The 27108-nt window shown below is 48.5% G+C and overlaps 1 protein-coding gene across 1 annotated transcript in view; it reads right to left on the reverse strand.

Annotated features, from left to right (window-relative positions):
- The window catches only part of SCML2 (Scm polycomb group protein like 2), a 749380-nt gene that overhangs the window by 622684 nt on the left and 99588 nt on the right, over window positions 1-27108 (reverse strand). The window contains exon 2 of the mRNA XM_086934268.1: window positions 11619-11740. The gene's annotated coding sequence lies outside the window, so the exon portion shown is untranslated. The remainder of the gene's footprint in view (window positions 1-11618; window positions 11741-27108) is intronic.

The following is a 27108-nucleotide window of genomic DNA, read 5'->3' on the forward strand; positions in this document are numbered from 1 at the left end:
CATAATGGGACGAGGGGGGTCCACTGACCCATGTGGCGCCGCCAAGACCGACTCGACCTCCGACGAGGCAGTCGCCTGCGTGGAGGGACAAGAGGGCCCAGAGGGGGACGAGGGGTCCCCCGCCAGCCCGACCCATGACGGGACGAGGGGGTCCGCCGACCCCTGTGGCACCACCAGGGCCAGCAGCTACCGGTGCCGTAGCTGCGTCACCTCGGCCTCAGACAAGGTCGCCGCCTGTCCAGAAGGCCAAGAGGGGATCGGGGATGCGACCCGAGCCCCAGCGACCTCCCGCGACACCACAGGGACTCCCGCTGGAGTTTGCGGTGAGGTAGAGGCGCCGTGGTATGAAGGAGGGACCCCCGAAGGGCCACACCCCAACGGCACCACATCCTCCAAGCCTGGAGCCGAGCCAGTCGGCGCCGGGGCCGCCGGCGACGCTCTGGAGGGCCCCGCACAACGCAAGGGATTCACCGACGTCCGAGGAGGGGATGGAGGAGAAGCCAGCGAGGCCTGAAAAGCCGCCGCATATGTCTCCATCTGGGCTCTCGATGCCCCCTCAAGGGGAAACGGTGCTTAGGGGGACGATACGCGGGCCGCATCACCCGCAGAGAGCCCACGCCCCCAACAGGCCGGAAACCAGTCCTTAGGGACCAACTGCGACACTTACCGACAGGGGAGCAACGCTCTTGCGGCATAGTAGAGGGATGAGGAGGACAACGACGATGGCTGCTTCGAAAACCTTCCGTAGAAGCTGATCGAGGTGACAAAGCAGATCTGGACAGGCGAGCCGAGAGAAGTTTCATCCGGCGCTCCCGCTGCTACTTTGGCTTCAACTGTTGGCACGACTCGCAATCAGTGGAGCCGTGATCCTCCACCAAACACCACATGCAAATGAGGTGAGGGTCTGTCGCCGACATAAGGCATGCACACGACGAGCACGTCTTAAAGCCCGAAGTCATCCGCACACTGTTCCCACAAACACATGCAATAGCGAAGGGAAAGGCCTAAACAGGCACGGAGCACGAACCAGATCCGTGTTGCACGCGGAAAAGGAAACAAGCATTTACAATGCAATGGTTTTGCCTTTGTTAAAGTTAGAGCTATTGGCATTGCTCTTGACACTATTTTTATTTCTGTTTTTTTTTTAACATAAATAAATGACATTGTCATTTACAATGCCAATAGCTTAATCTCTCGCAAATGCCACACACAAACACCCACAGAGAGCCCCCCACACACACACAGCCCTCCACAGACACACCCACACAGAGCCCCCCACACACACAGCCACACAGAGCCCCCCCCACACAGAGCCCCCCCCCACACACCCACACAGAGCCCCCCACACACTGCGAGCCCCACACACACAGAATGTGTCCTGGGATAGTGCACTCCTCTCGGGGCACGACGGCGTCACAACAGCCCTTGTGCAATGTGTGCCCGCCCCACTGCACACACATTTTTTCACACTCAGGCGGACACACACACACACAATACACACTCTCACACTGATACTCAACACGTAGACACATATGCAGAGACTGAGAGACATGCAGACGGACGAGCTGACACGCACAGGCACACTCACTCAGCCACACAATGCGTAGACAGACGTACACACATGAAGAAACCCGCACAGACACACGCACAAACACACAGGCGCATACACATAGTACATACACACATAAGTATGTACACACATGTATTCGTACGCTCAAAAGTGTATACACAAACACCATTATTCACGGTGCATTCGTAGGTGGCTGGAGGGGTGGTCGGCACGAACCTATCCTGACCTGCTTGCAATAAATAAATAAATAAATAAATAAAAAAATGGGAAGTCAACTATTGGATTCAAATATGATTGAGGTGGACTAGCAAATCTGTAATCTCTGAACGCCTTAAAGACCACTCAATTGACAAATGCAGAATGTGACGTGGAAGTTATTGTAGAATTTTGGCAATCTGATGTTTAGACTGGGCATGCAGGCGGGACAAGGTGATCAAAGAAGCGACAGAAGAGCATCTGGACATACAAATTAGTTGGATGAAAATTCACTGGACATATTTTGAATATACCACACAAGTAAGGAACGTTATATTTAAATACATAAAAAGGGACTAGATTGGGTATCTGAAACTAGTCCCTCACAAGCTCTTAGTGGCATGAACACAGTATGAGGTGACATGGATCCCCACTTGCTTCATTTCCTTCATGCCATTCATTACTGCACGTGGCCTCGAGCGAGCCGAGTTCTCAGCCTGATTGTTTGTGTGACCTTGGGCACAGAAAGAGAAAGGATGTTTATCTCGCGGCTCTCTTCTGTAAATAGGACCACAACCCCCAACCACATTCACTGCCTATCACTTTCTCCCAGCCTCTGGCTTTCTCAGCTTCCTTGTAATTTCCAGGCTTGTGCAACGCGCCTGCCCGCCCTCCTCCGCTCCGGACTGTGACGTGAGACGTCGCGCCACCGGCAGTCACGGGCCGGTGAGTCACGCTTCGCCCTGAATGGAAGCACTGCTTAGTCTGGGCATAGCTTCGCCATGAGTCGATGGTGGGGGCGGAGACGGGGAAGGGCAGGCGGCTGGAGAACTGGCCAAGAAAGAGAGAGCGCCGCAAAGGAGAAAGGGAGGGGAGAAGTCAATAGCAGAAAAGGATATGGAAAGAGGGGGAGGGGTGTAGGAAATGTATAGATAAAAGAAGACATATGAAGGATATAGGTGGAAGCAACCGAGGGGATGAAAAGAATTAAAGTATCAGGGAGGGAGGGGAAGAGAAGGGATAAGAGACGGATCTGAGATGTAGCAAATGATAGATGGTAGAACGCAAGATGTCGTGGAGATAAAGGAGAGGTGGGCGAATGTAAAGGAAAGTGCAGGTAGGGAGGAGGAAAAAAAAAAAGAGAAGAATGGATTCTAGGTGGGACCCCCAGGACAGAGAAACAGGCAACGAACGGACTGCAGTGAATGTTGCACCCAATATGCCCCTTTCCTTCTGAATGTGCCACCAGGTGAGCGCGACGTAAGACTGAACGGGCTTGGAATGGAAAGTAGTAACACCACAGCAGAGCTATACCCAGGAACATTGGAATTACGCCATTTTGTAGCTGCTACTTTTCCAGCACAGCCACTGATTTGCCACATAATTTATCATCCTGCATAATCTGCAGATTTCATTAAAAAAAATACTAAATGTGTCTACTTAGATGCTCAAAAGTTAGTAAAAGCGTGGGGGCACGTTACAGCGCAGTGAAAGCTGCTTTGTAAAAGTTGTCTGGTCCCCTTTCTATTGGTCGAGTGGAAAACTAGTACTAATGAGGTGAAATATGGGCCCAGATAGTGTTACCCTGTGTAAAAATGACAAAATAAGGTCGTAAAACGATCACAAAATGTGCTGCATTGCGCCGCATAATTTAATTTATTTCTGTATAATTTAGTCAATTATGCCGAATAATTTGTTCATCCCCTGCCGCATAATTCAAGCGGCTCTGGCTATACCTCAAAGTGCAAGAATCTCACAGGCGGACTGAAAACAAATTTATCAGCGAGTTGCGTGATCTCACGCGCGCTTCCTCCAGACATCGGAGCTATCCCTCGGGTCACAGAGCTGTCAAGGAGTTCCCTCGAACAACGGCTACTGAGGAACATCCCACAGCTTCCTACGCGCAACGAGGAGGTGCTGCGCATCACGAGGCTCCGTCTCGCCCGCCTCACACAGTCTCCTTGATTTCGGCTTCCTCCTGTCAAAGCGTCTCGCATCCCTGACTCACAGCCTCTTTCTTTGCAGGTCCCAACACCTACGTGTCCCTTTATCCTTTCGTCTTTAACATTCACCTTGACGCCACCAGTTACGTTGTCTTTTCTCTCACGTTTTTTGTTCTCCTCCTCTCTGAACTTTCCTTCTGGCTTCTTCTGTAAAGGTGATCTCTGTTGGTCCTTCTTCGAGGCTGTAGCCAATGGATGCGCCGCTCTCAGGGCGAGCCTCCGATGGTGGCGAAGCTGCGGCCAATCACAGCACGGCTCCAGCGATGACGCGGCGGCTCGAGAACCACTCCTAGCGCGGCGGCACTGAGGGGGCTCGACCACCTCAGCCAATGGGAGGGCAGCTCCTTCGTTCTTGCTCTCCGCGGGCCCGGCGAGGTCCTCAAGTTATTCTCGGCCCCGGGCAGCGGCGGCAATCAGGGAGGCAGCGTTCGCACTGTAGTAGGAGGCGGCAGGGCGCTCGTGGTGCCACTAGTGCCTTACCAGATTCGGGGGCGTTCCCGAGAATCGGCTTTCGGCTGACGTAGCGTGACGTAGCCAAAAGCCAAAAATTCTCGGGAACGCCCCCGAATCTGGTCCGGCATTGACGGACAGGCCCGTCTTCCAATGGCTAGCCTCCATTATGAGCCGTTCCTGTCTCCCCTACTATAGTCGGTTCGGTTCAAAATCTTTATTCGATTCATACAATGAATCATAAAAGTACAAAGTTAAAAAGCATGATACACAATTTAAAATGAACCACTATAGTTATACATTTAAAAAAAAAAAAAAGTAATTGAAAGTTATTTTTTAAATGACCATTTGTCACTTATCAGGATATAAGAACAATTGTTAGTGGGACCCACATTTTGTCCCCTACTATTAGCAAGTAATTTTACACACAATGTTAATTACAAATCATACAGCATATATACACATTCCCATGGCAGAATACAGGTCTATGGCTAAATTATCCGTAGCGTTTCCTGATCTGAAGTGATACTCTTATGAAGTTTAACATGGCACAACAAACTTCAACAGATGATAGCGATAACATATAGTTGTAACCTTCTTTATAAGTACATGGCTGCCGCCCCTTCAGGATGGGTTTAATAAATCTAATCCTTGGCTCCTGATAAAGAGAACAGAAGAGGACAAGGTGTATGGTGCTTTGGTTAACTCTGTTATTGCAAGGACAAGTGGGCAGCCTCTCACACCATCCCCCTTGTTTGGGAAAAGCAAACAAAAAATTAAGGATATCTAGCCTAAACCTTGTAAGATAAAACCGCCATTGCGTATTGGTTGTAAAAGTTAAATAGAACTGATGCTGAGACTTGACATGAACAGTTACATCACCCAGGCATGGTGTGTTTAAAAATTTCCAATAACTTGCTTTTATTTGGGCTTTTATGTTTCCCTGAATTTTTTTCGGGTCATTATAAAGATGACCCAGACCTATCTTGTGCATCATATTGCTGACATATGACAACCAAGGGATCTGCTTTGCATTGTCTAGGGTCATACAGTCATGAAGAATTTCTTTGGTGAGCTGGAGCTCGTTGGATAACCATATTTTTCCCCACAATAATAGGGGCGACAGACGAACAATATCAGTCACATTGGTCATACCCATTTTACTGTGGCAAAAACTGTTTGACGAGCCAGATGGGATCGATAAAACCCGCTTTAGAAATTTATTTTCCATCACCTGTATTACAGCAGGGTTTTCAGTCCCCCATACCCCAGCCCCCTAAGTGGCCACAGATAAACATTTTGATATATAGAGGGTTTTGAGGTGCGCAAAGGGTTTTTGGCCCAACTTACTGCAAAAACGGAAAAGGCCCTCTATGGATCGGCTGGCACTCTGAGCTCGGGCCTTCATTAATGGGGCCCAACTTAGTTTATTATTATACAGATTTCCAAGGTAATTCAAATTGTCCACCTTTTCAATGGTAAGGTTATTCACTACAAATTTCCTGATTTTCGACCCTTTTGGACCACAGGCCATTATAAAGGATTTTGTAAAATTAACCTTCAGGTCAAGGTCCAGCATGAAGGTATAAAAAGCGTCTAAACACACCTGCATACTATTTCCTGTGAGAGTCATTAAAACAGTATCATCTGCATAAGAGAGCATAGGAATGCTCTTACCATTTACTTTTGGGAAATCGCAACAGTGGTCCAGCAAGTACTTTTCTAATCCGTTTGTGTATACTAAAAACAGAAAAGGTGGCAAAATGCATCCTTGACGCACCCCCTCGGTTGATGGAATGGAATTTGTCATTTCCCCTCCAGGTCCAAACCTTATGGACACGGTTGTGGCTGCGTGTAGTCTACGGAGTAGTGTGACCAGGGGTTCCTCAAAGCCCATGTCATTCATCATCTGCCACAGCTTATTTCTGCAAACAGTGTCAAATGCACTAGACAAGTCCATGAAGGCAAGGTATATTGCAGACTTCCTTGCCTTCATGTACTTGCCAATAATTAGTGCCAAATTCAGACACTGCTCGACTGTGCCCTTTCCTCTCCTGAAACCGTACTGGGAATTCACAATTAGGCCAACAGAATCTGCCCATGTCTCTAGTCTGGCCAAAACAACCCTTCCCAGTATTTTACATGATGCATCTATTAAGGATATATGGCGGTAGCATCGGGGATCACACCTATTGCCCTTCTTAAAAATCGGCACCACCACTGCCTCCTTCCAGGACACAGGAATACGTCCAACAACAGCAGCCTTAAACACATTAAATAACACAGGAGCCCATACCTCAATATTGTGTTTAAAAAAGTCCAAAGGGACAGCGTCAGGGCCTGGGGCTTTTAATGATATGCCTTTCCTTAGAGCTTCCTCAACCTCTTCCAATGTAAGCGAAGAGCTAAGGGCCAAAGCTGTAGATGGAATCACCAAATCCCCTGTGTTATCCAGTGTTTCCATAGTTTGTAGGGATTTTGGATTAAAAATGTTGCCATAGTGGGATTCCCATGATTCACTAGTGACCTGCATCACTATGGATTCCTTGGCATCACTCTTAAATAAGGGGCGGTTTAATACCTCCCAGAAGAGCCTGCTATCTTTTAGCTCAGAGGCCTTCTCTAGATCTTCCCAGGCACGTTTTTTTAAGTCCTGCTTCCTCTTTGCAATAGCCTCCTTATAGGCCCTTCTACTTGTTCTTATCAATTCTCTGTTCCTTGGCTTTTGTTGTAGGGCCACTCTTAAGGATTTATGTGAGGCGGAGCACACAGAATCAAACCATCTAAAGCCCCTTTGACCCTTTAGACTTTCTCTCCCTGCTGGTTTTCTAAGGTGCTCAGCCACATACCCACATAGTTTTTCGAAACTCTCAATGACCTTTTCAGGATCAGATACCGGGAGTAAACACGATTCAATTTCGGTTTTACAGGTGTCAAGGATCTCTGCCTCTAGGCCAGCCGCATCTATTCCCCCCCACTTCAGGGTGATGCCCTGATTCTTGTTATATTTTATGGGGTGTTCCAAGACCGGCAGTTTTTTACTTGTAGAAATAGACAAAGACAGCATTAAAGGATTATGGTCACTTGCAGCATTTGCTACTACCTCAAGCCTATTAACATATTGGAGAAAACTGCTAGACACAAATACAAAATCAATAGTGCTCATCACACCTCTTGTTCCCTGAAAGGTTGGTATTGGTAGTGAAGTTGAGGCAACCTAGGGTTCCACCATGCATAAGTCATTTAAAACAATGATATTATTTAAGGCGTCTCCCTGGGGCGTGTGCTTAAAATGCATTAGGGGCTGTTCGTTTAGATCTTCTAAACACACATTTGAACCACCAAATCTACACATCGAACAATTAAAGTCACCAACCCAGATAACAGACAGTAGAGGTCGTTCACTACGCGCCTTACATATTGCTTCCTCCAAACTCTGAATTTTCGATACATCATTCCCATCAAAAACATTGTGGTACCAATTGATCAACAACAAAGGCTCAGGGAACAGGTTTTCCAACAAGAGCAACTGATACCAGGGAGTATCTACTATCTTGGAAGTTGTCAAATTCTGCAGTTTAAAAGATAGTGCTGTCATTATCCCACCCCTAGCTCTCCCAGCTGGTGAGGGAACCGCCAGAACATTAAAAGATTGAAAACACTCAATGTCCTGAGCCGTCCGGCTCCACGTCTCCTGTAGGCACAGAATATCCTGGCTACCCACATAATCCAGCCAGGCTTCATCCTCCAGTCTGCCCGCAAGACCTGCGATATTCCACGAAATTAAGCGCAGTCTAGATTCCCCTAAATTTTCCCCCATAAATTCTGTTGGAGTTACACAGTCTTTCCCTGACGAAGATGATTTGATCTCACATCCTGGGTTACCATTGTCCTCAATGTTCAGAGGGCTAGTAGATTGAGCATCACGGTCAGCGGCAGCTACCACTGAATTATCCTTCTGCGTTTCACCCATATTTCCCCCCCATAGCCAGATGTGACACAAGTGAAGCATTTTCCTTATACCTGGCTGGTGGTCGGTCTAAACCCTCCATTCCCATTAATGGGTCAAAACGGTTTCTCAGGGGAATGTTACTTTGCGTCCACCCTAAATATTCCTCTCCCTGAAATCTAATTTTTGGTTGATTATAAGGTAAAAGGATAGGATTGCTAATGCTTGGCGGTCTCATAAGGCATCCATCATCCTGGTACCACAAACCAGGATAATTTCGGGGAGGACGAGGTGCAGCATTACTCTGTGTCCAACCAAAATGGCTGTTGCCTCGAACTCTTGACTCAGGGTGGCAAAAGTTAGGGGGAACATGATACAAATTAGGGTAAAAATATTCTAAGCCTATACATTGGATATCTCCCATCCTGGCAAACCTTGCTTTATTGCAAATCATATCCTTGACCCAAGTATCCCTAAAATTGATAAGGATACAATCCCCCTCTAAGTCCTTCTTACTTGGCCCGACCCAGGGCACCCTTCGCACACTTAATATTTTTGTAGCCGCAGCTGGTGGAAGTGGTCTATTGATATTAAGCCAAAATTTTACCTTGTTTAATAAATCCTCTCCCGTTTCATATTTGTTTGTTGCAACTACCGGAACACCTGTCAAAATTGCCATATAGGGGGCCGAGTCAGGGGGTATATTCACACAGATTGGTTTAGTTAGGGGGGCTGTCTTACCAGGGGCTGATGGTCTACTCAATGGAGTTTGATTACCTCCGGGTGTGACCGCTGAAACAGAGGCAGCTGGGCTTGATGTTGATGCTATAGCTGTAACAGTCTTTAACTGAGTGCCCGCAATAGCTGGCAATGTGGGTTTGGTCAAGGCTGTTTGTACGGGGGTTCCCTTGGAGACCATGGATACGCTGGGCTGTGTTTGTATAATTTGATTTTGGTTTTTTGGGCCCCCTTCTTTGTTGTGATACAATTCCCCACGGGCTCAGGAGGTTTACGATTTACAGCCAGAGTCTCCAACGAATGTGTGTTGGCTGATATTAAGTGCTCTAGTTGATCCAGTTTTAAGTTGATAATTTGTGTTCTTTCTATGAGGGGAGTCAAAAGGCTTTTTACCAGCTTCTCTACATTAACCAAGAGCTCCTCATGTTTATTATTTTGGCAACAATGAATCCACTGACCGAACTCCCCTGACAAAGTTCTCCTTTGTCTGGGTAGTTTAGCAAAGACCCTTGAAGCAGATGTTTTGGCCAATTTAGTTCTACTTCCCTTAGTATGACCCCCCCCCTCTCTTGCGTTTACCAGATTTGTTAACTACCGGGTCGGAGTCCAGGACATCTGATTGTGGGGGGACCGACCCTGATACGGCCGAGTTACAGTGCTGGGTACCTTCCCCAGTAGTATTCGTGAGAACATGATTTTCTAATGGACAGTCCACTACGCCATCCATAGATGTTGATTGGGAATCTGGGATTACTACTAGGTTAGGGCTGGCTTCCAGGTCAGAAATTATGCTCTTTTCAGGAATGGTTGCAGAGCCAATCTTTCCCAAAGAGGAACGTTTCCCCGTAACTAGGTCTAAAGACAAACGCCTTTCTGTGAGGGCAATTTCTTTATCCAGTATCCCCGTGGCCCGTATAATAAAATCATCTAAAGTTCCTTTGGCTGTACCACTACTTGACCTTACCGTTACCTGCCTACCCTTCCCTGCTCGTAAGGACATCATGTGGGGTTACAATATATAGACAGTTTCCAAAGTGAAACAGTTCAGGCTAATCAAACAGTGAGCTTTCGCAAAGAAAGTGGATTGAATACCTAAATAAGACCTCTAATTACAATAACATACTCCAAGTCCTTGAGTCCGACACGAAAGAGGAAGGGCCCAGCCCGTCCTTATACGTCCTTGGTCGGCCTTAGACGGCCCGCCCTTTGCCCGGGCTTCGCCCCGGGCGCTCCCGCGCAGCGGTAGACGATGTCAAAGTTATAGAGAGGGTGACGCGCTGGGGGCGGGGCTTGCAGGGAGAGCGGGCCAGGTGTGCACTATTGGCCAGGCAGGGACTCTTGGTAGTTGGAGTCCCTGCAGTCGCTCGCAGCCCTGCAGCTCTTCCCCTTCGCTCCACACCAGCTCCAAAACCAGAGTCCTATGGAGCCCAGCAGTCCTCGCACACGAAGCGGGACCCGCGCAGCGGGTCCGGCGAGGGGTAGAATCCAAAACAGCAGCAAGCTCTCAGGGCGAGAGTCCAGGTCACAGAGCCCACGCAGGATGAAGGGCGATCCTGAAACACAAAGCGTCCCACCAGAGCAGGAAGCAGGTAGGGTTTTCAAAGGTCCGTTCGCTGGGGGAGGGGCTTGCAGGGAGAGCGGGCCAGGTGTGCACTATTGGCCAGGCAGGGACTCTTGGTAGTTGGAGTCCCTGCAGTCGCTCGCAGCCCTGCAGCTCTTCCCCTTCGCTCCACACCAGCTCCAAATCCAGAGTCCTATGGAGCCCAGCAGTCCTCGCACACGAAGTGGGACCCGCGCAGCGGGTCCGGCGAGGGGTAGAATCCAAAACAGCAGCAAGCTCTCAGGGCGAGAGTCCAGATCACAGAGCCCACGCAGGATGAAGGGCGATCCTGAAACACAAAGCGTCCCCTACTATAGTCATTAGGTTTTCGCCTGCGTGAAAAAGCTGCGCAGAGCGCAGCTTTCGCCAGGCAAAACCTAAAAACTGACATAGGCGCACCAGGGTGGGACTTATGTCACCTCGCTGACGTCACGTATGCGGACGAAGCTTGGGCGGAGTCACGTGATGCCGGCGCACAGAGATGCTGGGCAAAAAGTTTCTGGATCCAGTCTCACGCCTGGGGATAATTCTACGTTAAGGAGTCTGCGGCTAGTAGTCTCTATCACATAACTGGAATCTGCTTGAAAAAATATTTGTTATTCCTAAATATCACAGTTTGGAAGAAAAATCTTAAAGCAAAGACTTTAAAAATTGTAGTAGAAAGGATGTTGATGCTAGCTAAGAGAAAAAGGGAAACAATTGTGTTGGTGTCCAACACAGGCGATTGGGCTGGAAAAATTAATGAGCTTTAAAATTTAAAACAACTTTATTTCTTTGCAAATGTTCCAACATTCCATTGTCAACCTGGTCTGCTTAAACAGCAGGCTTCCTATTAAAGTGGGAAAAGGGAAAAGCAAGAAGATATAGTATTTACTGAGAATAAAAGGTCCATTTGATTGAGACTGCTATAAGGGGAAGACTTTGTTGAACATGATGCCCAAAAAATCCTTCTGCTGGGGGCATTAAGATAATGAAAGTTAAATTATCCTAATGATGAAAAGGCTTTGTGCCACAAAAGCCTATGAAGAACAAACTTTATAACTCAAAGTTGTAACCTTTCAGTATATAAGGCTAAATTGGTAATTGAAACACAGTTTTATCTACAAATATTACCTTCTCATGTTGGGTTTCATATTCATTAGTGAGGATCTTCACGAAGCACAATGCAGAAATCTTGTACACTCAAGAAGAAGGAGGTGCAGGACAAATGTTTCCTTAGATGTGTAGGCTGGCTTCTGTAAGGAGACAAACGAAGGATTAATATTTTATGGTTACCATATTTACACACATATTTAAACATTAAAGGACATGCTTTGCGTTATCATGCATACCTAAGGAACATTTGAAAGGCTTAACAAAATGAACATGGAGTGCATGGTCGGGGAGCTTGAATTAAATAAAATCTGTGAGACCAAGAAGTGGTCACTTGGGCCAACACAATTTTCAGTATCTTCTGATCCACCTAAAAACTTTATATTACCGTCCCCTTTCTGTACTAGGTAAGGGGGGAAAAGTAAAAACATTTAGCACTAATTAACAAGGCTTCTATTCAGGTGTGTTCATTTGTTTGTATTACACCAGTTTATTTCTCAAACAACCCTCACTTGAATGGTAATACTAAAATAACGATTTGGTAGGGCAAAACATGTGAGCTTCCATAATATACCTCATGGCCTAGTTGACAAAAAGGTTTATGCTTTTGTCTGTGCATTACCTTAAATTCTGAGAGCGGGAACACATTTCACAACCTACTTTGTACCGAGCATACCTTTCCACCCCCAGTTTTCCTTACCAGAACTCACCTGAATGTGATTGAAATCTTGCACTTTAATTAAAGTGGAATGCAACAGTGACTGTGTGGGTGTACAGACTGGTCTTTAACTCCAGTGCTGCCCACCATAGGCCAGCTTTTGCCCTCTCCAACCTCACACAAGACGAATCGACACAGATTTTTGCGTCAGCGTGGAAGGATCCAAATAGCCAACAAGCAGACAGAAGGGGGATGGAGGCATGGTTGTGTAGTGAGTTCCTATTTAGGCCCACTGTAGTTTTCCCTTATGTTAGCCTATCTGCACATTGTAAGCCACATTTGCTTTGCACAGCCACATCTAACTCTTATTTCTGTGCCAAGATATTATGTTAGAAATTGGCTGCACATGTTATAGCTATTCAGTTCTCCTGCTGAGATTCAGTCTGAACATTTCGTACAAGTTCAAACAACATTGTGCCTTGTTTTTCTGTGCTCTGTAAAGCAAAATCTCCTACCATACAGACACAACAAAAGTGCAGCTGCTGTTTCCCAACACAGCACTTCTTATCATATAAACAAGAAGTGCCCTTTGAGAAAGGGACAGGAGGATTCTTGTAGAGGGACTACAAATGCCAGGTATGGGGGTCGGTTCTAATCCCAGACATCTCGTATATATCACTGTTCTCATATAGTGAGGATAGCCTCAGGCAGATACATCATTTGCCATGGTAGGGCGTTTCATTGTTTATCGTTTACTGGTAATGCTGATTACTCTGCTGAGGAGCATAAGTTTTCTAATTGCAGCAGAGGTGCTTCATGATCGAGCACGATAATTTTAATAAATATTGTGAACTTTCCTTGTGTCCTCTCTTTTGTTTATTATGAACATGCATGATTGAGAAAACTAAAAGGTAGCGATCTGTTTCCACGGTTCCCCTGGGGACTAGAAAGCTGTGTTCTAGGTTGCCTATTTACCTGTTACTCTGGAAAGGTTAGAAGGGCAGGTAAGGCAATATGAGCTAATCAGATTTAGGGCAATAGGTACTGGTGTGGTCTGATGACTCAGTCCCTTAATTCTGACGTCCTGTGATCCCAGGCATAGTTCTGTTTCCAAACAGAATCGCTGCTATAGGCTCCTGGTAAATTAATTATCTGGTGAATACCTTAGGCACCACAGACCTTTCTCTAGACTGAAGGCCACGGATAATATAAATAACTGATGATGGACCATATCCAGTTATTGGAGGGGACGAGTAGAGAGGCACGCAGGTAAGAGACATCCCCCATAGTCTTTTCACTGCACTGACCCGCAGACCAACAAGAAGAACTGAAACGTTGGTATATACCACCAACACAAAATTAGCTTTGTACATTTTGTCCTCAGTTTTTCCAAATATGAAGTGAAAAAGACAATTCTTCAATAGATAAAAGTGCAAAATGAGACTAGCAGTGGACAAAGGAGCAGGAAACCCCTCTAAGTATCACTCTGCAAACCACCCTTACAACACCTGGATTCCACTGAGGTAAAAACTACTGACTAACAACCTGTGAATAAACCTAAAAAATGCTATTTTAAGCGGCCAATTCTTTAAGGACTTCTGGAAAACAATACATAATAATGCAGAGCCATGCGATCAACGGCCCCCTTGAAGCAGAACAAGTACTGGCAGTCAATAGGCCAGGTTTATGAATGAAGGTGCCTTTTGTGTCACTGATGGGTTTAGGCACTCAATAAGTCATCATACAAGCACTCTGTAACTAAACTTTGCACATAAGCAGCCATTAATTCATCCACTTACTCATTCTTACATTCAACAACCAGCACAACCACAATGGCCCAAACGAATACTCTAAATAGGAAAACCAACATTTGGGTAGAGCCTAAGATCCTCTATCATTGATATTAGGCAAGCTCTCTTTACAAAAGGTCCTGAGACAACTGCGCTGTTCAGGCAAACAAAAAAATTCATGTGGGTTACTGCAGCCTTGGGCGTCCTATACTGCTATCAAACACACAATTGTGCTCAGACGTCTACGACTAATGATGAAAAGGGAAAGGAATCTGTACTTCTGCTAGACAAAAAAAAACACACACACTATAAATGACCTACTTAACTAAAACACAGTGCTATGTGCGGGCCTCAAAGACTGTCAAGCTCTGTCCCATTGTAAGCTTGATACTTTATGCGTGTTTGTAAGTCTCCTCTAAGCAGCTAAATGCTGCTGGTTTGTGCAGCTGGATAACAAAAGAAAATCACAGCTATGTGGAGGGGGAGCACTATTTCTGTGGATGCACACAAATTCTGCCCAATCAAGACATGTACTTTGCCACATCAACATGTGGGTGGAGCTAACAACCTCCTCTGTAGTACTCCTGAAAGCTCTTTTTTTTTGTAAACAAACTTTATTCAGTTTTCTTTACCATATGCATGACCTTCCATATTTCTTTTGCATATTACATTCAAGTATACCGCGTTGTGTCATTTTAAAGATATAGTATGTCATATTCGCAACCCGTTCTACTTCGTCCAGGTCTTCATCCCTGGCTTCTTCAGCATTATTGTCCACAAAGTACATTAATCTAAGCCGTTACAACCTTTAACTCTATCCCAGAGGTCAGATCCACGCTGCTCTAAGGTTATTCATATTCTGACTCCTTCCCTCCCCTATTAAGGCCACTAAAAACAACAACTCCCCCCTTCCCTGGTCCCCCCTCCGTCCCTTCCTCCCCCCTCCCCTCAGACATTGCTTTCCCTTATATCTCTCTTGTCGCCCAGTATGTATTCCTACCACCCTATTGAAATCCTTATGTCAGTAATCAGGGTTCCTTCCAGGAGGATGCTCTCACATCAATCGCCTCACCCAACATCCATCTCACCCATGCACCAGAGGCAATGTTCCAAAGCTGGAGGGTGAGTCCCACGCCTGCAGAAGGTCAGTCGTCATAATCAGCCGGGCTCTTAAGTAGGTCCACCATCGCTACCCAGGCCCTTGCCGTTTCCAGTAATTTCTCATTGTTGGTTCTCCGGGCCATTTGTAGTCAGAAAATCCCCTCACAATCCGCCTCTTTATAAATTCCTGCAGCCATCGCGCTGTATTAGGAGTAGTGACCGCTTTCCAATGACTAGTAATCTACCTCTTAGCTAGGACTAATCCTAAATCTGAGAATTTTTTGGTGATCTTGTTACGGGAAGTGTGGGAAAACCAGTGTAGCAGGCAAACACCTGGAGTCAGCTGCAGCTTTCTTTCACCTCCTTTAGTCTGGTCAGGACCTCCACCCAAAAATTGTGTAGCAGTGGACATTCCCAGGGCATGACACACAAACGCAGCATTTTCCATTTTTCACCGAGGACAGGCTGTGAGGGATCCAAAAAACTCATTGATTTTGAGAGGAGTGAGGTACGCCCGATGAAACACGTACAATTATATTAGCTGGAATCTCGCGTTCTGGGAGCATTTCCATGCCTGCTCCATCAACATCTCCCACGGCTTTTTCTCTCTAGGTGTCCCCAGATCCGCCTCCCACTTAATACGCAGCCCCTCTAACTGAGTCCTAGACCCCTGTGTAACTCATATACAGACAGGTAACCGCCTTGATGTTCCCCGCTGTAGTGACCACATACTGACAGGGGAGGAAGGTCCGTGGCTCCTCCATTCCTTTCTTCCAGTGTTTACGCATGGCTGCCGTCAATGCAGCATGCAAGAGAAAGTCTTGGGTGGGCAGTTCATATCTTTCCATGAGGTCTTGAAATGGTATGAGGACACCATCTTCATAGATATCCCCAATATTGGAGATCCTCAGGTCTTCCCAGTCCACAACCTCTGCCAATCCCTTCCATGCGGTAACACCTCACAGAGCCATACAGGAATCTCAGGCGCGTACGAGGGACCCACCTTAACTCTCCTATTGGCTCTATTCCAGCATTGTCACACTACCCACAGATCCCTGGGCATCTCTCTTTCATGTAACAGCAGATGGAGTAGAATCTGAGCGAGTTGACGAAGACCCAGAAACATACTCCTCTGGTCCGTCTCTACCTTAAACCTCCCCGCTATCCACTGCATGAACCATTGAAATTGGGCCGCATGGTAATAGGCCTCAAAATCGGGGGCAGCGAACCCTCCCTCCTGTCTAGGGCGCATCATAGTATTCAACGCCACTCTGCGTCTCCTCCCTGAACCCCACAGAAAACTTGTAACCATAGAATTTAGTTGGACAAAATATTTTCCAGGTACCCAAAGTGGTTGCGCTCCAAAATAGTAAAGTAGACAAGGCAGGGTTATCATCTTCAGCAACGCCGCTCTCCCCACTACTGATAAAGGCAGAGTCCCCCAGAAATCAAAATTACTCCTGGTAGCTCTCAATGCACGCCCTATGTTGCCCTCGAATAAGTCAGCAGGCTCATGATAATTCTGACTCCTAAATAAGGCAAACAGCTGCTTTCCCATCGCACATCTAGCCCCTCAGGCAGTTCAGCTCTACCCCCTAGTACCGGAAATAGACAATTTATTCCAGTTAACTTTGAGCCCCGCCACTTGCCCCAGTCTAGCCAGCAAGTCTCGAGCACCCTGCAGCTCCTCAGCAGCATTGGCGAGGAACATTAACAGATCGTCTGCATATAGAGCAACAGATCGTCTGCATATAGAGCAATGTAATGTACCTGACCCATCCCATCCAAGCCCCTGTAGTACCTCCTCGACCGTGCATGGACAGCTAGTGGTTCTATTGTCGGGGCAAATAGGAGGTGAGACAGTGGGCAGCCCTGTCTCGTCCCCCTACCCACACTGCAGGCTTCGGAAATCACTCCCCCTGTTCTAACCCTGGCAGTCGAGCGGTTATACAGAATCTTCGTCCAGGCCACAAATCCCTCGCCCCGACCAAATGCCCTCAAGACCCTGAACAGATATGGCCACTCCAAACTAACGAAGGCCTTTTCAATGTCAATCGATAGTACGCTGCCTCCACACCTCGTCCACCATCCCATGTACCAATTGGCACAGCCTCCATATATTCAGGGCCGTATTCTGGGAAGGAATAAATCTGTCCTGGTCCCCATGCACAAGAGTTGTCATATGCACCATCAGTCGGCTGGCCAAAACACTGCTCAAAATCTTACAGTCAAGATTAAGCATCGCAATAGGGCGATAGGCTGTGCGGTCCCACGCTGGTTTATCCAGCTTGAGGAGGGGTATAATTACTGCTTCCCTTGTTGAGCTAGGTAGGTAGCCATCATGCTTTGATCGATTATATAGGGTTAACAGCTGGGGGGCAGCAGGTCCACATACGTGACATAAAACTCAGACGGTAGCCCATCCGTGCCTGGTGTTTTGTTCTTAGCCATACGTTTTATGGCTCCCCTGATCTCACCCAGCTCCACTGGCCGACCCAAGCGCTCTGTATCTTCCGCCTCAATCTGTGGCAGTTCAATGTCCAGGAAACCCCCATCTCCAGGACCCTGGGATCTAGCTGACTATGATATAGAGTAGTGTAGTATTCCAGAAACTGTGTGTTGATAGCCTGCTGTCCATAGTATACTGCAACCCCCCACCATGTAGTTCTAAAATCGGTGCCCCTCTGCGCGCTGGGTTTGCCAGCCAAACAAGAGTGCCCCAGATTTATCCCTCTCAGCGTGCGCCCTTGCCGCATATGGCCTGTAATCGAAACACCTCAGCCTCTCCACTTGTGTCGCCATCCCTTCTTTCTCCCCCAATAGTTCCTCTTGTTTATCCTCCCGTCCAGGTCTTTCCTTTTCTATCTCCCTGAGCCGCTGTTCCGCCTGTTGTACATCATTCAACAAGGTTTACGAACTCTCCTAGCCTCCCAAATAAAACAACCTTGTATCACTACTTTGAATGCATCCCAATCGTTATGTAGGTTAGTGAATGTGTTGGTGTTGTGTTGAAAGTATTCCTCAATAGCATTATCTATGGTGGTTTGGAAGGCCCGGTCTTCCAGTGTTTCCGGGCCGAGACGCTAGCTAGGGATCACCGTTCTAAGTCGAAAGCAATTCAAGGACACCAGTAACGGGTTGTGATCAGAGGTCGTCCTAGCTAAATACTCACTCAACGTGACCGTCATAAGCACATCAGGGGAGCAAAGTATAGCATCCCACTTGACGTGCAGCTCATGTATAGCTGAAAAATAAGAGTAGTCCCGTTCCCCATGGTGATAGGCCCGCCAAGTGTCTGCCAGGCCCCAGTGCGTTTGCCAGTCCCGTCGGGCTTCTGCAATCCTATGAGTGGGGGCGTCAGGAAGCGGAGGGTGAGAGCGGTCCAGGTCTATGTCATAATGCAATTGAAATTCCCCCCCAGAAGTATAGGGCCCGTCAACACCATCGCCAATTTCTCCGTTAGCTGTGCGAAAAAAGCAGGTTGCTCAACATTAGGGGCATATATGCTTCCTAACGTAATGTCCCGGCCATCAAGCCGCCATGTTACTACCGTGAATCGGCCTTCTACATCGACCATCTGCCGAACACATTGGAATGGCACCCCTGCTCGCACCCATATTAAGGTCCCTCTTGCATAGGCCGAATATGTGGTGTGAAACACCTGCCCCCTCCAACTACGTTGCAGCCCCGCCCCTTCTGACTTCGTCAAGTGAGCTTCTTGCAGCAGTGCAATTTGCATCCCTCTCCGCACTAGGTAGGCGAGAATTTTGTGCCACAGACCCATATTGTCCATCCTCCTTACATTCCAAAACATAACTTTGATTCCTACGGAGGTACTCATGGCTTCAAATCTAGTTCCTGACCCCCTATGAACCCCCTAGCGACATGTCTGACCCTCCCCCATCCGCCCCCAACTTCAAACTTTACCCAACTCCCAAACCCCAGGACAGGTACACAAGAACAGGCCCCCATCCAAACGAAGATATTCATACAAAGAACCATAAAAAGAAGGTGGCGTATGACTCACACTCGATGCCCCCGGAACCCATCCCGGCCCCCCATTAGAAAAAAGTCATCCATTCAGGCCCCCAGAATTCTTGTAGATTCTCCTCTCAGCCCTCCACAGTGTATCAGATGGGTCTCTAGGCCCAGGAGTCGCAGCGGTCATCCTCCCATCTTTTCCGCATACCCTCTGCAGTCCAATCATCCAAACATCCTACCTGCTGTCTGCGGAGTAACGTCCGGAAGTTCAGTATCGGAGAGCCCCTGGGCACTACTCGATCACGAGCTCTCCGCTCCACCTCTCTCGTTGTCCGTGTCGTTGCTAGCCGGACTCACTGCGCCCTGACTAATGGCCACCACTGCTAGGACTTGTCTGTCTCGTTCCTGGCGCTGATCCATTGGAGAGATGGGCCTCTGTACTGGCGATGTGGTGGAAAGCCATCCTCCGGGAGAAGCCGCCTGCAGCGAGCGTGCGCCAGTGCTGCTTCGGGTTTCCAACCAGTCCCAATCAGCCTGCGGTGTGAGAAAGAAGTGTTTCCGCATCCGCAGTTACCCTCAAAGGGGCCGGGAACAGCATAGCGTAGGGGTGAGGGAGCTGGCGCAGGTTTCGTTTCACAGCCAAGAAAGAGGTTCTTTGGCGCTCCATGACCAGACAAGTCAACGCCGTCTCCTCGTCGTGCTTCAACATCCTGCGCATGCTTCGTAAGATCTTCCGGTGGATCCCCACCGAGACCAGGAAGACGGTCACCCAGGCCCTCGTCACCAGCCGGCTGGACTACGGCAACTCCCTCTACGCCGGAACCACCGCCAAACTCCAGAAGAGACTCCAGCGGATCCAGAACGCCTCAGCACGACTCATCCTGGACATCCCCCGTCGCAGCCACATCTCCGGACACCTGAGAGACCTGCACTGGCTCCCGGTCAACAAGAGAATCACCTTTCGACTCCTCACCCACACACACAAAGCCCTACACAACCAAGGCCCAGGATACCTCAACAGCCGCCTCAACTTCTACGCTCTTAAACGCCAGCTTCGATCGACCGGCCACGCCCTCGCCGCCGTCCCCCGCATCCGAAAAGCCACCACAGGGGGACGGTCCTTCTCCTACCTCGCCGCCAAGACTTGGAACTCCCTCCCGACCCACCTCCGCCTGACCTAGGACCACCTCGCCTTCAGGAAGCAACTCAAGACCTGGCTGTTCGTGCAGTAGCGGACCCCTCCCCCCCCCCCCCCCTCCCTCCACCTAGCGCCTTGAGACCCTCCGGGTGTGTAGCGCGCTATATAAATGCTCTGATTGATTGATTGATTGTACATCCCTAGTATAGTCTGGGAATATCATCACCTTGCTGTTCCCAATCTGTAAATTCTGTTGCTCCCGAGCTCTCTGCAGTTTAAAGTCGCGGTCCCTGTAATGCAGCAATCTCACCACCATTGGGCGGGCGGGCCCCAGGTTTAGGTGGGCGAGCTGGGTCCCTGTGTACACGTTCCAGCGCATAGTGTAAAAGGTTGGAAGCAACCAATAAACAAAGATCCTTAAGTATTGCCCGGCGGTGTCGCCTCTTTAACCCACAAAATATTAATCAATGAAGAGGCAGGCGCTGGAGACTGGAAGGCAGGAAACAAGGGTTTATTCTCTCCGGAGGAGAACACATCAGTTCGGACAGCAAGTATCGTCACGAGGTGCTCTAACCGCATCTCTGAGGCCTGGCCTCTTATACACAAGTTTATTGTTTTATTACGTCAAACACATCTCTGTCATTACTTTGATGTAAGGAAAGACATCCTCGGAATCCCCGCTTCAGGCCCGTTCCCACACACATTTACAGTTGAAGTCCCCACCCCGGTCACAACAGGTGATGATCATCGCGCAGCTGGACATTCCGCCGATTCACGGAATGTATGAGGTCGATCGGATCTCATGGGGTGGGGGCTTTGATCAACTCATGGATCCTTTGATGGGGGAAACTTCCTACTGTACAGGAGGGGGGGAGGCAATAACAGTATCCGCAGGGCCAGGTGGCGGCCTGGGAACGAGTAAGACAAACGGGCACAAAGGAAAGGGGGTTTTATCAAAGGATCCGGGACCATGAAAGGGATGAAGGGAGGTGTCGCGCTGGGAACAGGATGGGGTTCCGAGGCAGAGCTGCGTGGAAGAGGGGTTTATGACCCAAGGTATGTGAAAGCGGGGGCTGTCAGCGTGCGGGGGAGGCTTTGCGAGGTCAGGAGAGAGAGAGAGATGCGCTGGCTATCAACGATGGGCAGAGAGGCCATGGTACTCAAAATGGCCGCCGCTTACGCGCACGAATGGGCTCAAAATGGGGGCAAGATGGCGCCGATAATGTTGATGCTGCAGCCTAAGTTTTAACAGTCCTCCCTTTTCAACATATCTAGCCATCTTGCCTACTCGATATCGATCTTCATTAAATTCCTGACCTAGGTATCATACAATGCTCCCATGCGTTCATTTCCAAAGTCCACAGTCTTAGGGCAAATACAATTTGTACATAATGAACACAGAGGTGGCAGGCATTGAATTCCTAAGCATAGACCGCATATTGCAACTACAGGAATCAGGATAATGGTGAACAGTCTCCAGCCCCAGTTCTTAACAGTACTCCAGAACCATCCACCAAGTGACCATTCTTCCTGCTCCTGGTGGACTTCTGACGAGAGTCTGTGGAGATGCTCAATGGCTTTATATACTGAGGGTGAATTGTCCGGTATGTATGTACGGCAGCTGGACCCAATAATGCGGCATGCTCCACCACGGCCCGCAAGAACCACATCTAGCACAAGGCAGTTCTGGAGTGCCACCAAGCGGACCGCTTGAAGCTCGGCAGTGTTGTTAGCAAGGATACCAGCTGTGATGTTCATTGTTGTCTCAACTGCCCGAGTCAGATGTCGGATGGCACGGCTGTTTGCCATCGGGCCCCAGAGTGGAACAAGTCCCTTCATAGCATCGAGGAACTGTGCTCCTGTTGAGTCGGCTTGTTCAATGTCCTTGGCTCGTTTTTGTCTGTGATGATTCGCTGGAGCCACATACGTCGGAGGAAGGATGAAGGAGATGAAACAAGTGCCCCCCCAGCCTTTGGGGAGCCAGGTGTAAGCCTTTGTGCCACAAACGAAATACATATTTGGAGAGGATACAAAGGAAGGTGGATCGGTGGAGTCCAAAGTTCTGGTGAAACGGCAGGCGCTGCGGCCTACCAGCTGTGTCCCAAGCCCCTCTATGCACATGTGGCCGGTGACGTTGATGACTGACAGGGCCACAGTCAGAGTGGCAGCCGTTCGTTTCCGCAGGTAAGAGAAGGTGGGTCTGGTTGGATTGTTGAACACCTGCATTTCATTTCGTTCTTTAGCAGGGATGTCCATGTGGATTGAGTCGTTGGAGGTCTGCGGGCAGAAGTGTGTTTTTGTTTGGTTTCGCCAGACCCCATGATAGAAGTGTGTCATGGTTTTGCCGGAGGTGGCATTGTCTTTATAGCTTTCGTGCAGGAGGATCAGCCAAGCAAGGCAGGAGCCGTGAACTGAGAAGGGTGAAGGGATGAAAGGTATCGAGTGTCCAGTGGCGTGGGGTAGCATCCCACAGATCCAACAGTTGGTGGCGTTGGTGGCAAGATTGTGCTGGTGCAGCAACTGCACAAATGAGTTATTCCAAAACTCCTTTCGCCTCTCTCTGAGTTGAGGAGAGAGCGAAATCAGATAATGTTCCTTCATGGTGGTAGGCTGAGCAGTGGTCAGGAATGTTTCATGAGCAGGTGCATTTTCTTCCACAATCCAGAGTGTGGTCATGAGGAGAAAGCAGAAAAGGATTGTGACGAAAAGTGCAATTGTCTTTGAGCTGTGGAGTCTGTCTGTTTTTGGGTTTCTGTGGTGGGTATTTCCTGTTGCTTCCATCATCTTCTTATTTGGCGCTTCCATCATCTTCTTATTTGGCGCTTCAATCATCTTCAAGGTGCTCGGTAGCGGGCAGAACCACAGACTTCGTTTAGCTTCTCAATGGAGAAAACTACCTAGGCAGTAATTTTAAATTTAAAAACACAATACAAAAAGGACCAAAACTGAGAGTGAACAGCTTCCAGTTAAGTACATAAGTTTATTACAATCACAAAAACAATAGATAAAATATACATTTCATAAAAATGTTGAATTTACACCAATCTTGACATAAAAGATCTTGAACATAGAGGGTAAGTTGTGTGTCGACGCGTTTCGGCGACCAGCGCCTTTCTCAAGACAATTTACAATTTTCACAGATAATATTGGATTACACATCTACGTGATGACTTTAGTTTAAAACGGTTCCATCTAATATTCTGAACCGGATCACGGAATTTCAACGTTAAATCCGGATTAGAACTTTAAATAGTATAGCCTCCACCCTACAATTATAAATCAGTCGATTCTAAGTTGAGTGTCGAATTCTGATCTATCTGCGGTATCTGAATAACGGGTTTATAGATAATGGGAGAGCGTCTTGAAATGAGGGTCATGGGCCGTTAGGTACTTGATATGTCCTCTAGTGGCCATACGTGTCAATATGTTTGAAAACGTTTAGATCCCTCTATTTGTCACTTAAGTATTTACAATTTCTCCGCAGTGTGGCGAAGCGGAATATGGGCAAGATGATACACTGTGTGCCGCTATCCAGATTCCTTTTAATCCAAAACTTGCTGCGGCGTGGAGGCTCACGTCTGCTTCGGGCGTAGTCCCGGGATAAAGTCTAGCTTCTCTCCAGGTGACCCTTGGTGGTGTTTAGGTCACCGTTCTGAGATTTAACTTAGTCCGTGGTCTACTTAGCTGAAGCTCCCTCCTTTCGGCGCAGGAAATACCCTTCTCTGGATGGCACAGTGGGATCAGAGAATTTTGAAAGTTCAAGTGCTTCGGTGTCAGGATAGCAGGTTAGCGACGGTCGGTCCTTGTTCAGGAGCTCTTCTTGGTTGTCGATGCTTTCTGTTGTGGCCAAAGTCGAGGAGACCCTCTTGCAGTGGTGTGCGTGCAGCCAGTGCCGTTTCCCCTCCACACGAAGAGCCGTCCGGGTGGTGAGCAATACTTGCCAGGGGCCCGTCCACCGGGGTTCCAGACTCTTCGCCCGCTGAAAATTCCGGATCAAAACATATTCCCCCGGTTGGATGTCGTGACCCGGACCCCAGGAAGCATCGGGGATGGCCTGCTGCACCTGCTGATGAATGACAGAGTTTCAGTCAATTTATACAGATAATCAGACATTAGGACGTCTGGGACGTCATGAATGGAAGTCGGTTTTGGTGCAGACCAGACGCTCATGGGTCGGCCGAAAACGACCTCGTAAGGTGTCAAGTGGTGCTTGGTGGGGGTGGAACGCATCAATAGCAATGCCAGGGGGAGAGCGTCTGGCCATTTCAGTCCTGTGGTAGCTACTATCTTGGCTAGTTTAAGCTTTAGTGTGGCATTGTGTCGCTCGACAAGTCCAGCAGACTGGGGGTGGAAAACTGCGTGGAACTTCTGCTTGATGCCCAGCCCCTTTATGATGAGCTGGATGACTTCGGCTATGAAGTGGGGGCCATTGTCGCTCCATAAAATTCGACAAAGGCCGTAGCGAGGGAAGAATTCCTTTAATAGTACTTTTGCAGTGGCGATGGCGGTGTTGTCACGGGTTGGGTATGCCTCCACCCACTTTCTAAATGCACACACCACAACAAGTACATATTTCAGGCCTTGGCATCTGTCTAGCTGAATATAGTCCATCTGCAGGACCTCAAACGGGTGATTTGGGACCCCAAACCCTCCCCGGGGTACTACAGTTCCTTTCCCGGGGTTGTGTTGCAGGCATATCAAGCATTGTTGGACCAGACGTTTGGCGGCGTCTGTGATTTTATCATTGTGCCAAACTCTGGAGACAAGTTCAATCATGGGGGCTGATCCTATGTGGGCGGGGGAGTGTGCCATAGTCAGTATGGGAATCAGGTAGGAGTCAGGTAGCAACCATTTGTTTGTGTCCTTTGTCCGCCAGCAGCCTTCGTCGTCTTTTAATCCCACCCGTGTCCATTCAGTCAGTTCATGTTGTGTGCTAGCCATTTGAATGTCTCTAATAGTGTCCCTAGCGTCAGTCCATTTTTCTGCTTGTGACCTGGTCACGTACATACGTGTTGTCGTCCTATTTTCAGCTGTCGTTCGAGCAGTGATGTCGGCTAGTGCATTTCCCTGTCCAATAATGTCTGTCACTTTCTTGTGTGCCTGGCATTTGATGACCGCAAGCCTTTTGGGGAGAAGGACAGCTTCGATCAAGGCGGAGACTAGATCTCCATGTAAGATGGGTGTGCCGTGTGAGGTCAAGAATCCCCTTTCCCTCCAAAGGAGCCCAAAATGGTGAACCACCCCGAAGGCGTACTGGCTATCGGTGTAAATGTTCGCTGTGGTTCCTGCTGCTAGGATGCAGGCTCGTGTGAGGGCAATCAGTTCCGCTGCCTGGGCAGATCGTTGCGTGATGCGGGCTGTCTCGACTACAGTTCGAGCCGTGGTGACTGCATAGGCAGCTGAAGTGGTGCCATCGGGGAGTTTGATGCAAGAACCGCCCACCCACAGCTCTCCGTCAGGGTCAGGAAAAGCCGTGTCTCTGAGGTCAACCCTACTTCTAGTCTGTTCGTCCGTAAGAGTCACACAGTCATGGGCACATTGGGATCGTTCTCTGGTAAGGGTAACAGAGTTGCCAGGTTCAGTGTGGTGCATCTTTTCAGGGTGATATGGGGTGCAAGCAAAGTCAGTTCGTATCCAGTCAGTCGTGCACTCGTCGGGTGTTGCGTCGTGGTTTGGTTCAGGAGGGTGTCAACTGCATGGGGTACCAGTACTGTGAGGGGATTCGAGAGTACGATCCCCTCACTCTGTCGGATAGAGATAGCAGCGGCAGCTACAGCTCGAAGGCAGGCAGGCAAGGCTCTAGCTACAGGGTCAAGAGTGGCAGAGAAGTAAGCGCACGGTCGTTGCTTTGGGCCAATGGACTGGGTCAGGACAGATAAAGCGCACCCCTCCCTTTCGTGAGTGTAAAGGGAGAAGGGCTTTGTGTAATCAGGGGTACCTAGGACAATGGGCCGAACAGAGGGCATCTCGTAGTTCCGTGAAGGAGGTTTGGCACTCAGGGGTCCAAGGGAGTGGGAAGGGGACATCTTTAGCTAGCAGAGAAAGCAGCGGTTTCACAATGAGGCTAAAGTTTGGCAACCACTGTCGGCAGAAGGAGGTGAGGCCTAGTAGGGAGCGAACCTGTTTCTGAGTCTTAGGGACAGGGATTTCTAGGATGGTCTGAATCCGATCGGGGTGAGCTTCCTCCCGTCTTTGGACAGGAGATGGCCTAAGTATGTCACTTGGGGTTGGCAGAATTGCAACTTCTTCTTGGAGACCTTGTGGCCATTTTCCGCAAGGAAGTGTAGGAGTTGAATGGTGGCTGTGACTGCTAGCGGAGTGGTGTCGGCCGCCAAAAGGATATCATCGACGTATTGCACCAACACCACTCCATCGGGTAACTGGACTTGATCCAGTTGTCTCTTGAGGGCCTGACTGTAGATGCTAGGGCTTTCTGTGTAGCCCTGGGGTGCTCGGCAGAACCTATATGAGCGGGCTTTTAGGGTGAAGCCGAAGAGATATCGGCTGTCCGGGTGGATGGGGATGGAAAAGAAGGCGTTTTTGAGGTCAATGACAGTGAAGGTGGTGGCAGTAGAAGGAATCAAAGTCAGGATGGTGGTGATATCTGAGACCACGGGGTACTGGGGTACAACCACTTTGTTGATCTCTCGAAGGTCAATGATAAAGCGGTATGCTTTCTCATCTCCCTCTCCTTGTTTCTTGATGATGGGCAAGATAGGGCTGTTGCAAACGTTGCTAACCACTTCCTCTACCACTCCTGCATCTATCAGTGACTGAATAATCTTTACCAATGCCTTCTCGCCCTCGGGCGATATCCGATATTGTGGAAGTTTTGGGAGTGTT

This window comes from Lissotriton vulgaris, chromosome 8 (genome assembly GCF_964263255.1).
Source record: "Lissotriton vulgaris chromosome 8, aLisVul1.2, whole genome shotgun sequence".
Classification (NCBI taxonomy): Eukaryota; Metazoa; Chordata; class Amphibia; order Caudata; family Salamandridae; genus Lissotriton; species Lissotriton vulgaris.